General features: G+C 49.4%; 1 long non-coding RNA gene across 1 annotated transcript; it reads left to right on the top strand.

The window, feature by feature from the left end:
- The first annotated feature begins 505 nt into the window (after nucleotides 1-505).
- LOC306657683 lies at nucleotides 506-5,231 on the top strand. Its single transcript, XR_013762850.1, has 2 exons — nucleotides 506-1,356; nucleotides 4,973-5,231. It is a non-coding gene; the product is annotated as an uncharacterized lncRNA (long non-coding RNA).
- The last annotated feature ends 10,920 nt before the right edge of the window (nucleotides 5,232-16,151 follow it).

Raw genomic sequence — 16,151 nt, 5'->3', positions numbered from 1 at the left:
CTTCTTCAAGGTGGGGGCAATGGCTGTCCCGTCTAGGAAGAAACCCTGGACAAGTTTTGGAGTGAGTGGCAGGTTCGTCGACAGTTTCCCTTTTTGTTGTTTCATAACTTAATTACAATATGGTGAAATAATATAGTCTGTGTAAGTCCAATTCCTTGAACATGCTGAGTCTTTGTGTCTTTGTTTCTGTGGGGCTGGGATGGAGCCCCATGTGTCCCCTCGGCCTCCTGAACCCTAGCGGTAGGCACTCTGCCCCCAACCCCAGCCCTGAGACAATTTTTTGATGACCAAATTTTGGAACTAATCCATATGTTCTTGAAAGATGTATATTTGCCAGGTTTGGGGTAATGTTCCGTACATGCCTGTTAGACCCAGAGTTTAATTATGTGGCTTAAATCTCGCATATTCTGAGTGCTGTCTCCTCGATCTATTAATCTAGGTGTGGCCTGTTAAAAGTCATCAGGTTGAGGAAGATCCAAGATGGCGGACTAGAGGGAGGCTGCGTTCATTGTCGCTTGTAACTCCAGTTTCAAGCAGAGGATATCTGTTTCTTGGTAAGGCAGTTTTTGCTGCTTATCGATCCCCTGCTGTTTACCCCACTTGTCTGCTGTGATCACCTGCAGTCTGCCAGCATATCGATGCCTTTTTGAGTGCAGATTGCTCATTGTCAGGCGCCTATCATCCGCCATTTGCCTGCCTCTCGCCTGTCCATCGCCTGCCTTACACCTATCCATCACCCAACGCATGAGGTTCACCTCCCGATCATCGGACAACAGTCAGCAAACTGATGGCTGACTGCCAGTGGAGCGCCAGCTGCCTGCTGCTGCCTGGAAGTTCACTGTTACAGTACCTGCAGGTTTGATTACACGTGGCTGCCGCCATTTTGAGACAACAGCCAGGCCCTGTAGGACCCCTGGCCGGACTGACTGAGCCCCGTCTCCAGGATCCCTCAGCCCGACCGATCACTCCCTGCCTCTGGGGCCCTCACATCGACTGACTGCTCCCTGCCACCAGGACCCCCAGACCAACTGACTGCGCCCTATCACCGGGACCCCAGACTGACTAATTGCAACCGGCCTCCAGGATCCCACAACCACACCAAACACACCGACCTCCAGGACCCCTGCCTGACCAACTGAATCCTGCCTCCAGGACCTCCTGCTGACCACGTCCACACCCTGAGCTGCAGCTCCCCATTTGCCAACACGTTTCAAAGCCAGAGCGGCCATCTTGGATAATCCTGGAAGCTGTAGCTCTGATCTTTGGGTGGGGCAAATCCCATCCTGAGACGCCTGCTGGAGGCTTGAAGCTCATTGTCAGGTAGCTCTCATGCATCAGGCTACTGAACACTGGGAGGTTTCATTACTATATGACTGTTATACTGTAGAATTTTTTTTTTCTCCTTATGGAAAAAATTTAAGTTTTTATTTCTTTACTTTTCTTGTTCTCTTTTGTTTACCTGTTCCCTCAGAGTCTCTTTCTCCCCTTTTTGCATGCTAACATCCAATTTCTTTAGATTACACTCTCACCCTTTCTATTATCTAGAACTCCTGTATATTCTTTTCTTATCCCATTAACAGCCACATTCTACATCCCTCTGCATCCTCTTTGTCCTCCATCAGAAACTGCAGACCTTATTGCAAATCTGTTTGTTTTACTGAAGATAATATTTGAACTCATTCTGGTTATTATGACAATTTTGTTATTGTCCCCATAGGGGCTATTTGGTCTAGGATTGCATAGTGTCTGAATTGGGCACTGCTAATATTGATCTCCCCTTAAAGAAAAGGTTTTGGAAACCTATAGGGCCACTATAAGCCTATAGGGGGAAATCTGCAATACCCCAGATCTGCAGTGTTAGAGGGGAAGATACATGAACAACATGAAAAAACAAGGGAAGAAAATGATCCAAACAAATCTAGATTCTATAGTAATAGAATGCAATGACACTATGTTAGAAGAAATGTCAGAAAAGAACTTCAGATTATACATGATTAAGATGATTCATGAAGCAAAGGATGAGATAAGAGAGCAGATGCAGGCAATGAATGATAATACCAATAAGCTGAAAGAGCAACTGCAAGAAGCAAAAGATCATTTCAACAAAGAGATAGAGATTCTCATAAAAAAACCAAACGAAAACCCTTGAAATGAAGGAAACAATAAACCAAATAAAATCTCAATGGAAAGCATCACCAAAAGACTATACCAAATGGAAGACAGAACCTCAGACAATGAAGACAAAATATTTAATCTTGAAAATAAAGTTGCCCAAACAGACAAGATGGTAAGAAATCTTGAACAGAATCTCCAAGAACTACGGGACATCATGAAAAGACCAAATTTAAGAATTATTGGGATTAAGGAAGGCACAGAGATACAAACCAAAGGAATGAACAACCTATCCAATGAAATAATATCAGAAAATTTCCCAAACCTGAAGAATGAAATGGAAAATCAAATACAAGAGGCTTACAGAACACCAAATGAACAAAATCACAACAGGTCCACACCAAGGCACATTATAATGAAGATGCCTAACTTTCAAAATAAAGATAGAATTTTGAAGACCACAAGAGAAGAGCATCAGATTACATATGGGGGGGACCAATACAGATAGCAGCCAACTTCTCAACCCAGACTCTAAAAGCTAGAAGGGCCTGGAACAACATATTTCAAGCTCTGAAAGAACATGTTTGCCAACCAAGAATCCTATACGCAGCAAAACTAACCTTCAGATTTGAAGATGAAATAAAATCCTTCCATGATAAACAAAAGTTAAAAGAATTTACAAATAGAAAGCCTGCACTACAGAATGTTCTCAACAAAATATTCCATGAGGAGGAAATGAAAAACAACAATGTAGGTCAGCAAAGGGAGGAACTACCTTAGAGAAAAACCACTCAAAGGAGAAACCAAGCCAACTTAAAAACCAAAAATAAGCCAAATGACTGGGAATACAAATCATATCTCAATAATAACCCTGAATTGATGAATAAACTCATCAATCAAAAGACATAGACTGGCAGAATGGATTAAAAAGAAAGACCCAACAATATGCTGCCTGCAAGAGACTCATCCCATAGAAAAAGACATCCACAGACTAAAGGTGAAAGGATGGGAAAAAATCTACCATGCACATGGACTCAGTAAAAAAGCAGGGGTTTCCATCCTTATATCAGATAAAGTGGACTTTAAGCCAAAGTTAGTCAGAAGGGATAAAGAAGGACATTTCATACTGCTTAAGGGAACCATAAATCAGGAAGACATAACGATAGTAAATATTTATGCACCAAACAATGGTGCATCCCTGTACATCAAACAAATCCTTCTCAATTTCAGGAATCACATAGACCACAACACAATAATTCTGGGGGACTTTAATGCACCGCTGTCACCACTAGATAGATCTTCCAAACAAAAACCAACCAAAGAAACCATAGAACTCAATAACACAATCAATAACCTAGACTTAATAGACATATAATATTCCATCCATCAACGAGCGGATTCACTTTCTTCTCAGCAGCACATGGAACCTTCTCGAAAATAGACCATGCGTTATGCCACAAAGCAGCCCTTAGGAAATGCAAAAAAATAGAGATACTGCCTTGTGTTCTATCAGATCATAATGGACCGAGAGTAGAAATCAATGACAAAATAAAAAACAGAAATTACTCCAACACCTGGAGACTAAATAATATGCTATTGAATGAAACATGGATAACAGAAAACATCAGGGAAGAGATAAAAAAAATTCTGAAAGGTAAATGAGAATGACAATACAACATATCAAAATCTCTGGGACACTATAAAAGCGGTACTAAGAGGAAAATTCATTGCATGGAGCGCATTCCAGAAAAGAATGAAAAGTCAACAACTAAATAACCTAACATTACAGCTCAAAGTCCTAGAAAAAGAAGAACAGAATAACAGCAAAAGTAGTAGAAGATAGGAAATAAAATCAGAGCTGAAATCAATGAAATTGAAACGAGACAATTCAAAAAATTGACAAAACAAAAAGTTGGTTCTTTGAGAAAGTAGACAAAATAGACAAACCCTTAGCCACACTAACAAAGAGAAGGAGACAGAAAGCTCAAATTACTAAAATTCGTGATGAAAAAGGCAATATCACAACAGACACCACTGAGATACAGAACATAAGGAGAAGCTACTTTGAAAATCTGTATTCCAACAAAATAGAAAGTACCAAAGACATTGACAAGTTTCTAGAGACATATGCTTCTCCCAAACTGAACCAGGAGAACATACACGATTTAAACAGATCAATATCATGCAATGAAATAGAAGAAGCCATTAAAAATCTACCATCCAAGAAAAGCCCAGGACCAGACAGATTCTCGGCCGAGTTCTACAAGACCTTCAAAGAACTCATTCCAATACTTCTCAAAGTACTCCAGGAAATAGAAAAGGAGGGAACCCTACCAAACTCATTCTATGAAGCTAATATCACCCTCATACCCAAACCAGGCAAAGACACATCAAGGAAAGATAATTTTCGACCAATATCCTTGATGAATACAGATGCAAATATTCTTAACAAAATACCAGCAAACCATATCCAAAAACATATTAAGAAAATTATGCACCACAATCAAGAGGGGTTCATCCCTGGAATGCAAGGATGGTTTAACATCTGTAAATCAATAAGCGTAATCCATCATGTCAATAGACTTAAGGATAAGAATCATATGGTTATTTCAATTGATGCAGAAAAAGCATTCGACAAAATACAACACCCCCTCATGCTCAAAACACAGAAAAAATAGGGATAGTAGGAACATACCTGAACATTGTAAAGCCTATTTATGCTAAGCCCATGGCCAACATCATTCTTACTGGAGAAAAACTGAAAGCATTCCCTTTAAAAATGGGAACAAGACAGGGATGTCCTCTTTCACCTCTTCTATTCAACATTGTCCTCGAAACTCTAGCCAGAGCAATTAGACAGACCAAAGAAATTAAAGGGATACGAATAGGAAAAGAGGAACTTAAGCTGTCACTATTTGCGGATGACATGATTCTATATTTAGAGGATCCAAAAACCTCCTCCAGAAAACTTCTAGACTTCATCAATGAATTCAGCAAAATAGCAGGCTATAAAATCAACACGCATAAATCTAAAGCATTTTTATACACAAGTGACAAAACAGCTGAAAGGGAAATGAGGAAAACAACTCCATTTGCAATAGCCTCAAAAAAAAATAAAATACTTGGGAATCAGTCTAACCAAAGAGGTAAAAGATCTCTACAATGAAAACTTCAAAACATTGAAGAAAAAAATTGAGGAAGATCTTAGAAGATGGAAAGATCTCCCATGTTCTTGGATAGGCAGAATTAATATTGTCAAAATGGCCATACTACCAAAAGTGCTATACAGATTCAATGCAATTCCAATTAAAATCCCAATGTTGTACCTTACAGAAATAGAGAAAGCAATCATGAAATTCATCTGGAAGAATAAGAAACCCAGAATAGCTAAAGCAATCCTTAGCAGGAAGAATGAAACAGGGGGTATTGCAATAGCAGAACTTCAACTATACTACAAAGCAATAGTAACAAAAACGGCATGGTACTGGCACCAAAATAGACAGGTAGATCAATGGTACAGAGTAGAGGACACGGACACAAACCCAAATAAATACAATTTTCTCATACTAGGCAAAGGTGCCAAAAATATGCAATGGAGAAAAGATAGCCTCTTCAACAAATGGTGCTGGGAAAACTGGAAATCCATATGCAGCAGAATGAAACTAAACCCCTATCTCTCACCCTGCACAAAAATCAACTCACAATGGATCACGGACCTTGAAATCAGACCAGAGACCCTGCATCTTATTGAAGAAAAAGTAGGTCCAAATCTTCAACTTGTTGGCTTAGGATCAGACTTCCTTAGCAGGACTCCCATAGCACAAGAAATAAAAGCAAGAATCAATAACTGGAATAGATTCAAACTAAATAGCTTTCTCTCAGCAAAGGAAACTATCAGCAATGCGAAGAGAGAGCCTACAGAGTGGGAGAATATCTTTGCCACTCATACTTCAGATAGAACACTAATTTCCAGAATATATAAAGAACTCAAAAAAACCTCTACACGAAGAATACAAATAACCCAAATCAACAAATGAGCTAAGGATATGAACAGACGCTTCACAGAAGATCTACAAGCAATCAACAAACATATGAAAAATGTTCAACATCTTCAGTAATAAGAGAAATGCAAATCAAAACTACACTAAGATTCCATCTCATCCCAATTAGAATGGCGATTATCAAGAATACAAGCAACAATAGGTGTTGGAGAGGATGTGGGGAAAAAGGTACACTCATACATTGCTGGTGGGGCTGCAAATTAGTGCAGCCACCCTGGAAAGCAGTGTGAAGATTCCTTAGAAAACTTGGAATGGACCCACCATTTGACCCAGCTATCCCACTCCTCGGCCTATACCCAAAGGACTTAAAATCAGCATGCTACAGAGATGCAGCCACATCAATTCACAATAGCCAGACTGTGGAACCAACTTAAATGTCCTTCAATTAATGAATGGATAAAGAAACTGTGATATATATATATATATATAGATAGATATATAGATATATATATGAATATATATAGATATATATATTCATCCATTTGGAGAATATCATGCTACGTGACATAAGCCAATCTCAAAAAACCAAAGGACAAATTTTCTCACTGATAAGAGGATGATGACACGTAATGGGGGGTGGGAGGGGGGCAAGAATGGAGGAAGGAGGGACTGTATAGAGGGAAAAGAGGGGTGGGAGGGGTGGGGGGATGTAAAAAATAGCAGAATGAATCAAACATCATTACCCTATGTGAATGTATGATTACGCAAATGGTAATGTGTTACTCCATGTATGGTGCTTGCCACCGACCAGCGGAACAAGTGACATGTACTCTTCAGAAGTTCACGAAGCAGCTTCTGCTTTATTCGGATAACACCCTCAATATATAAGCAGTCTCATGCATAAGCAATTATAACCAGATATGTCCATCCAATCCTATTAAAGGTCAAGCGATCACGAGCTCAAGCACACATGTAAGATATATCTGTCCACGCGCTAGGCGGCTGAACTGATTATCATACAGCCGATGGTAAACGCTTCCTGTTTCTCTCAGGGCGCATTCAGCACGCCCTTTGGCTCTCCGCCAGTCGCCATCTTGGATGCATGTGGCGTAAGCCTGGGCCCCGGGTCTGGCCCGCCACACATGTACAAACAGAAACAATATGTATCCCATTGGTTTACAATAAAAATAAATTAAAATTTTAAAAAAAGTCATCAGGTTGATAATTTTGTCAATTTTCTTACTGATTTTTATAATTTATTGTAATTTAATAACAAAATTATCTTAGTGATTGACATTATTATTGATTCTGTGAACTTCATCTTGTATATCTTGAAGCAATATTATTAGGTTACACAGGTCTAAAAAGGCCACACTTTCCCTGAAAGTTGAACATGTTTTCAAAGTGGGGTGGCCTTCTCTGCTTCCAGTAAGTCCCATCTGATGTCAACATGGCCATAACACCTTTCCTCTGGACCTTTGCTCTTGTCTGTTCCTTTATTTCCAAACTCTCTAACCTAAGAATCTCAACAAGATGGCTTTGCTTCATCTCTAAAACCGAGAGGACTGTGGAACTCTTGCTCATGAGCCCTCCTGCCCGTGCCCCGTGTCTGCCGCTTCCTTCGCCCTGTGGATGCGCGCTGCCCTTAGCGAGTCTTCATTTTCTGTTTGGATGCCCTCGTGCTTGTTAGCTTTGTGGTCACCTTGGCTTTGGCTGAGTTCTCTCCGTTTCCTTTGTCTGAGTCTCATTTCCTCCTGGTGGGGGAGGAGGGAGACCCAGGGCATGGAGAGATTCTGGGCTGGGACGCACTTCTTGGGCCTGCCTTCCTCCTGCTTCCTGTGCTGTGGAAGGCCAGGTGTCCGGCTGCTCACCTTCAGGCCACCCATTCCTCTTCTCTCTGCCTGTAAGGTTGCTGAGTTCACCCTGATCTTCCAGAGGGCTCTGTTTTATTTATCCTGCTTGGTGTTCACTCAAGTCTCCTAACTTAAATATCAGTGTTTCAGCCATTCTGCAAGATCTCCCTGGTCACCTCTTAGATTCCTGCCTGCGTCCTGTTCTGTCCACCCTGTCTTCATGCTCTTCCCTCATGGCCCATCATTTTATATTGATCCTACCCGCCTTGCTCGGATCCACCTTCCCCCTTGCTTGGTCTCTTCAGTGCCATTGACCCTCTGTCCTCTCATTGCCTGAGTTTCCTACTTAGTGCTTTGAGTGGCTCTATTTCACACCTGCTTGTTCATTTATTCGAGCATTTGTTACCGTCAAACCTCCAAAATCTCCTTTTACTTCTTGAAAAATACAATATGTTCTAGCAGGTGTGAGGCACTGACAAGCACGCACCCTCCGTCTTTGGGGTTGGCAGCCCACACTCTGCAGTGACTGGGGCCTCTGCCTTCACATTTGCATGTTCCAGGTATCTGGGAACTTCGCCCATGTGAAACATTTTAAATGAAATTTTGAGCTCTTTTTCCCACACGAGTGGTGGGAATTCCAGTGGCAAACTCTGACGTGTATGACCTTTGAGTTGGGGATCCTTGGTGAGCTCTATGGTTTGGGTATGGTTTGTCCTGCAACGGCACGTGTGCTGGGAGCTTGGCCACCAGTGCAGTGAGGTTGAGGAGCAGTGCCAGCTTTAAGAGGCCCCTGTGGAAGTCCATCAGGGCACAGGGAGCTGCCCTGGGAAGGAGCTGAAGGAGTTCTCCTGGGATCCCACTTAGTTCTTGCTGGAAAGCAGGCCATCCTGTGTGCTCAGCACCTCCCACGTGGCGGACTCCCTCTGGGCTTCTCTGCCATGGTACGATCAGCCATGCAGCCCCCATCAGAGGCTGAACAACTGTCTCAGACAATCACCCTCCAAAACCGTGAACTAAATGAACTTCTTTTCTTTCCCAGTATCCAGGTCCAGTTACTTTGTTATAGCAATAGAAAGTAGATAAATGCAGATGCTTTTTCTTTTTTCAGGTCCACCCAGAGAAAAACCATCTCTTTCAGCAGGCCAAGTGTCTCCCCAAGTTTAACCCAGTGAGCTTCTCTCATTGACCTTACATCTGCCCCAGGCCCCAGGCTTGTGCATTGGCCCTAAACAACTGTCCTGTTAAATCCAGGCAGTAGGCCAGGAGGGACAGGCAGATGTCTTCTTCAACAGCTGGACCCCTCTCGAGCTCCATGCTTCCTTGTTGCAGGCTTAAACTGTGTTCTGTGCACCGTTAACCCAGCACATGGAGGAAACGATATTTTCATTGCCTGCAGAGATTTAGTGTGTCACAGTGGGTCAGGGCTAGTGAGGAGAAGGACCCTTCTTCCAGCTCAGTGTTTTTAGCACTCTCCTCCCTTGATCTCTGTGACAGTATTTCTCCCACCCCCTTCCTCCAAGGAAGATTCCAGAGAGCATGCTCTAGGCTCCCGAAGTCCTTCTCCTCGGTGCTCGGCATCTCCGGGGGTCCGTGTCCCCTCCCTCACGGCCCCGGGACTGCAACGCTCCCCGCTGCCTGGCCACCTTCTGCGAGCCGCCCCTCCCCGTATCTTCAGAGGAATCATTTGCCGCACCCCTTCCTCTGGCCGGCACCTGCGCCTTGCCCGGGTGTCGGTCAGAGACGGCTGCAGCCGGCCGCCATTGCAAGACCCTGGACCTCTGGTCGGCCTCTGGAGCGCTGGGCACCAGGGAGGACTTACCTCTGAGGCTCTGGGCTGCACGGGCAGCGAGGGCCAGGCCATGGCCCCACGTCACACATGGGTTCACCTCTACCTAATTCCATGATTAGGCATCCCCTGTTTAATCATGAAATTGAGAAAATTCAGTTCATTCATTCCCGCCTCCTCATCCGCCTTTTAACAAACTTTGGCGGGGGCGTCAGTGTGCTGCTGTGGGAAGGGCCTCGCTTAACACAGTCCTCTGATGGGGACTTCCCAGGTGCCACGCTTGAGGCTTGGAAATCTGCAGACCAAGAATTGGCTGCAGCTCGTCAAGCCAAACGTGGCCAGGAGAGGGATGTGGAAGAGTTGCGCTCCCTCACCATGATGCGTGTCCTCATTCAGCGCCGATTTGGGTTTGAGGGCAGGTAGCCACGTTCTGCTGTCAGTCTTTCATGCACGTGTGACCCAGTGGGACGCATGGGACCAAGCAGACACACCTGGCGTGGCTCCCAGCCTGCCGCTGCCCGTGCATGTGGATTTGGGCATTGATGAGTCTTCCCTGGAAAATACAGACGCCAACGTCTCTTTGAAGAGTAGCTGAGCACTATGTGGGACAGCGCATGTGAGTGTGGGGCCTGGCACGCAGTAGGTGTGCAACTTCTGTTGCTTCTCAGGTTTCCCTGCCTTTCTGTTATGAACAGTAACTAATAGATTTTTTTCTAAACACAAATATTCAATTCAAGTAACTGAAGCAAAATTCTAACATGGAGACGACCATGTACTGTGGGCATGTCATCTGTGCACAGGCAAAGTCTGGATTTTCACTTAATTTATTTCAAAATTTTAATATTCTGTTCTTCCTCTGGGTAGCCACAGCTGAGGGAGTTAATTCTGAAAAGAATTGCATTCAAGGCTCCTGCAGATCCAGCGAGGTTTGAGATCCTCAGTGTGGGTGTGTGCACGTGTGCGTGTAAGTGTACGGACATGTGTACACACATATGTATGCAAGTCCTATCTGTGTGCATGCATAAGTGTGTGTGTGTATAAGCACATACATGTGAGTATGAATATGCCTTGTCTCTGTGTGTATAAGATGCATGTGTGTGTTTATGAATCTGTGTGTGTATGAGTGTGTGAATGTGTGTGTGCATATGTATGTGGCTATGTGTGCACATGCGTGTGCATGGTGCCCACTCTGGTGTTTGTTTTCTCGTCCCACCCCCACCCTGCCTGCACAGCCTCCTGGCCCCATTAATCACAGAAGTGGCACCTCATAAAGCTGCTGGCCCCTCCGACTCACCGAGTCATCCTGCAGATTTACAGAGTGACATCTGGGTGACTGGCAGCTGCTGCTTTACGGGGTGGGCAGATGTTCACCAGAAGTGCAGCCTGGTGATGCGTGTGGGAGGCGGGGGCTGGAGAGAGCCGGGGCCCTGCGGGCCACCTCCTTGTCCTCATGGCCCTTTCTACCCCGTTCTTGGCCCTTCTGCAGGGCTTGCCCACAGGCCACCCTGGACAGCACTGTCCTCTGCAGCGCCTGTCCAGTACTGCTGTGTCTTTGCACACATCAGGCAGGGTGGGGACAGAACCCCAGCCTCACAGGTGCTGGGCATGCCTCTACAGAGTCAACTCCACAGCACTGTCCACTTTCAAGATGTGAAGTGCTCAACGGCCATGATAAGGACCAGGACACTGTCACAGGCTGTCGCTACAAGAACCCAGGTCACACCTCCAGGGATAGTGCTCACACCTGTTCCTGGCTGCACTGCCCTAGGCCCAGGGCCCCCCCTGGAGGATTCACAAGACCCTGCTCCACCAGCATCCGTGTCTCCATGAGGGACTGGGCCTGAGAGGACCACTCCATCTGCAGATGGGGAGGTGCCAGCTCCCCAGGGGAGACAAAGCTTTGGGCAAAAAAGGGTGGGCCATCTTGAGATGGCATCTCGTCCTTGTCTGGTGCCTGGGCAGCCCTGGCACTACTGCTCTGGGCTCTGGAACACCACTGAGCGTGACCAGCTTCACATGCTGATTCAGTGTCTCAGAGCAAAACAGAGGCCCCACCTGGCCTCTGGAAGCTGGCCTCGGAGGAGCTCTGGGCTCGAGGTGGCACGGCAGAGGCCATGAGCCCCAGGGGGCATGCGATTCCTCTGTGTCTGCCCTCCTGCAGCCCCAGGCCAGGGAGGTCCCCGCAGCTCTCAGCACGGCTGCTGTGTGGGGTGAACAAGCAAGGGCTGCTTCTGTGATGGCCTTCGCGGGGCAGGCAGGAGAGAAGTAGGTTCCCGGTGTGAGGACCAGCGCCCGTCCCAGGGCGGGACTCAGCAGGGACAGCATCCCACACAGCAGGCTGCCCTGGGGCTCCCCACCTGGTGGGGACAGACAGCTGGGGCCAGCAGGGCTGGGTGCCAGGGGAGGGGCGCAGACCCCTGCCCATCGCTGGGGGAGGAAGGTTCCAGAGGGGCGTGGCAGACAGGAGGGCTGCAGGTGAAGAGCTGCCAGCGGAGGGAGAGGTGAGCTCAGGGCAGCGCCACGGCTGGTGGGTCCCTCTGCAGAGACACAGAGTGGGGACCAGCGCCTGCGTGCCGGAGGAGAGGAGGAGCCCAGAGTGCAGGCAGCGTGGTGTGGACGGAGCCCGCAGAGGGCGGGGAGAGGCAGGCCCGCAGAGTCGCCTGCCACAGAGGGGCACAGCTTAGAGAGGAAGGGGGACTGCAGCCAGTGAGGCGCTGTCTGACAGGACACAGCAGCTGTGAGGAATGCGGGGAGGCCCTGCAGCTCATATGGGGGCTGGGGCGGGAGCAGAGGGCGCCCGTCTGGCCAGGGCCAAGGCTGCATGGCAGAGCCCAGACCCTGATTCCACTCATGGTGCTCCACGCCACCCAACGCTGGAGCCACGTCACAGAGGCGGCCCTGGCCTCTGGCTGCAGGTCCCCCGAGTGCCAGCTGTGTGACTGGCATAAGCCACTGCCACCCATCTCTTTGACAAGGACAGCAGAGTGCAGGGAGGACGCCCCGCTGCTGAGTGCGTCTGGCCTTGGGGATGCTCCACCAGCTGTCTGGGTCTGCTGGGTGACCAAGCAGAGCAAGCCCTCTTTCCTGCAGGCCACTGTGAGGTCAGGGGCGGGCTCGCTCTCCACGGACCCCTGGTCTGGCCAGTCCCCTTGACTCTGTCTCACTCCTGGTTCCTCCCCCAGGGCCACCCAGGAGTTCTTGCTTGTGTCCCACCCTCTGCCTCGAAGCCCAGGGTCTGGCAGAGGCTTGGGCCAGAGGGGTGTCTGGGGGATCCAGAAGGAGCTAGGACAGCAGACAGAACAGGACCCCCAGGGCTGTGCCCAAGCACCTGAGGCAGGTGAGTTGGGGTGGGCTGGGGTCTGTCCACTGTGTAGGGAGGGTGATGTGGAGCTGGAGGGTGGACATGCCAGACAGCAGGACCTGGGGGCCAGGCAGCATGGGGAGCCACCGAGAGCCTTCGAGCAGAGGATGGGGCAGGGCCCTGCTTGGGACAGCGGTGCAAGTGGGAAGCCAGGAGGGGTCATTTGTTTGCAAGATGATGGGAGACCAGATGCTGAAGTAGAAGAGCGGCCAAAGGGAAAGGGGGACAGGCTTGACAGCAGCAGCCATGTTGCAAAGGCCTTGGCCACCAAGTAGGCTGTGAGTGGTGGAGGCTGGAGGCCAGGACCGGGCACACACGGACTGAATCAGTGAATGCCCACAGGAGAGGAGGAGGCTCCCGCCTTCTCAGCTCCACGGTGGGGAACCTCAGGAAAGGCCCGTGTGTGGGGCTCCTCCTCCCACGCCCAGGGCTGTGCTGCCCCTGAGAGTTCACACCCCTGCTGCTGGGCCAGCTCCTTCTCACTGCCTGGCAACATTTCAGTATTTTCCATTTCGGGTTCCTCAGTCTGTGAGCTTCGGGACCTCTGGGCCGTGTCTTTCCGCGCCTGGCCACGATCACCTCCTGGGAGGCCTGGCGAGTCCTGGGTGCTTGCTAACATCTCTGGCGAATTAACAATGGATGGTTTCCTTGCACTGGAATTGGGGAGGGGACTTTCTAGGTGCAGGACTTCCCTGCAGGCGCCTTATGTCTTGTGTCCTTTGTTGCCTTAGTGGCCGACCCTCCGGCAGCCACCTGCACATTTCATTAGCTGTCCCTCTCCTCCAGCCCATTAATCAAGCTGTTAAATGCGGACTTAACACCACGCCGGCCATTCATCTGCCGGGGCCTGGGCTCCGTTCCCCTCGTTCCCCCTGCGGCAGGCGAGGAAATCGTTAACACCTAGCAGCCGCGGCCGGCTCCATCTTCTGCTTTGCGCATTAGCAGGAAGTGCTGGGCCCCACCTTTGCCCCCTCACCCTCCCCTTTTCTGCAGCAGAGTGGAGGGCGCCCACTCTTCACCCCCAGGGTCATTAGCGACAGTTCCGTGGCGAGATCTGCGGCCTTCGAAGCTACCAGTCACACGGACGGCTTGGGAAATGCCCCTGATCAAGTGTCCAAGGAGCTGGTGACTACAGCCCTGACTCAGATGGAACTCATGCCCAGGGGTCTCCACGGGGTGCCAGCCCATCTCCCGTGAGGCTCTGAGGCCTGGAGAGTGGTCAGGCAAGCCCTGAGCTGCCTCTGCACCCTAACCCAGCCTTCCCCAGGACCAAGATGCCTACCAGCCCGTCAGAGACTTGGGCATGGCTTGTCCTCTCCTGGGAAGTCGGCAGAGCTTCAAAGGTCTCTACCACAAGGGTTGCCTCCTTTGCCATGGCCAGGGTGGCAGACAGGGTTTTTCCAAAGATGACCCTAACCCTGTCCTCTAAATATAGGCTCTTTGGGAGTTGGCCTTTCCCCTCTCCCGCCAAGAGGTGAGATGTGTTTCCTCCTTCCTGGGACCTGGCTGACCCTGGGTCTGCCTTAGCCAGTGGAGCACTAGGGATGCTGTGCCCGTCGCTGCATGGCCCTCGGCTGGCCCAGGGACTTCCGTCTTTCTGTTCTAAGAACACTTGCTGCTGGCAGCACTTACTCTCAGCATGGCCACCGCTGAGAGGTCGAGCCACGTGGGAGGCCAGATAGGGGCCTCAGCTGGATTCCCAGATGACAGCCAGCTTTGACTGCCTGCCATGGAGGCACCACACTGAAAGCCCACCCACCAGGAGAGCCTGGCTCCCTGTGCCTGCAACTGCAGGGAGACAAGGAGAACCACCCGCTGAGCCCCATCAACATCTAGGGCCATGAACGACACTAACAAAATGTCATCTTAAGTGCTAGGTTCTGGAGTGGCTCTGTACGTGGGAGTGGACACCACAGTGACCTGTTGGCTGTGCTGGTGGTCAGCAGCCATGGCTGCAGCATGAGCATCAGGTGGTGCAGGCAAAGTCACGTTGAAAACAAGGGCACTGCTTCTGACCTGGCTCTGCCCCAGCCATCCGTGTGACCCTGAGACAGACATGGTGCTGGCTGGGTGTCCTTGTCTGTGAGGTGGGGATTCGCAGCCTGGCCAGGTAAGCAGCTGGACACACGAACCATGTGGCCCGAGTAGCTCAGGCAGGTGGACCAGAGTGAGTCTGCTATTGAGGACATCCACTGCTGGACATGTACCCACTGGGGTACAGACCTGGACCCGGTCTATAGACATCTCTGCACTTCTCCAAGCTCCCCAGATTCAAAGTCTGCTCTCCTGCTGCTCCGTGTGTGTCAGACACTGCGGTCATGCATCTCTGGGCTGCTCCCTCTGCACCTCGTGGCGTGCGGAGTCCAGGAGAGAAGGAGCTCAGCTGTGCCGGAAGCACTCGTGACGGCCGGGGGCTTGGCACCGAGTTTAGATGCACAGATTCTCCCAGACATGTGGGCCGTGGATCAGAGGGGGAGGACTTCTGCACAGCAGGTCACGCAGTTCTGCCTGAAGACAAAGGGGACGGGAGTACTGGGAGTGGCCACTCTCTGTCCGACACAGCCACTGTGGCCTAAGTGCACAGGCTGTTGAACTGCAGAACTTGCTGCTCCGTTCTGGAGGCTGGGGTCTGAGAGCAGGGCAGCGTCAGGCTGGAGGACAGACCTGCTGAGGTCGGGCTGCGGGACAGGCTGAGGCTCTGCTCCCAGGGCTGCTGGCCACTGAGGATAGGACCTAAGTTCCCAGAGGACAGAGGGCGCCTGGTCACATTCTCGGCAGCCTTGGGGGCTTCTGCCTTACCTTGGCAACCTGGGGCCATGACTCCCTACAGACACACACAGGGTGCCAGGAGGGACGCAGGGCTCCTGGAGGGCAGTGGGCAACCCTGAGTTGGCTCCCACGTGACAGCGGGTGAGAACACGCCTTGGGGTGAAAGGAGAAGTGTCCACGTCTCCTCGGCGAGGACAGCCGCTCTCTCCTGCCTGGCTCATCACAGGAGGCGATTTGGCCAGTCCTACGGGGCCTGGTGGAGCTGGGCC

This window comes from Sciurus vulgaris (assembly GCF_902686455.1).
Source record: "Sciurus vulgaris genome assembly, chromosome: 3".
Taxonomy (NCBI): domain Eukaryota; kingdom Metazoa; phylum Chordata; class Mammalia; order Rodentia; family Sciuridae; genus Sciurus; species Sciurus vulgaris.
Note: the sequence above shows the minus strand (reverse complement) of the source record. Positions and strands in the feature narration are given on the sequence as shown.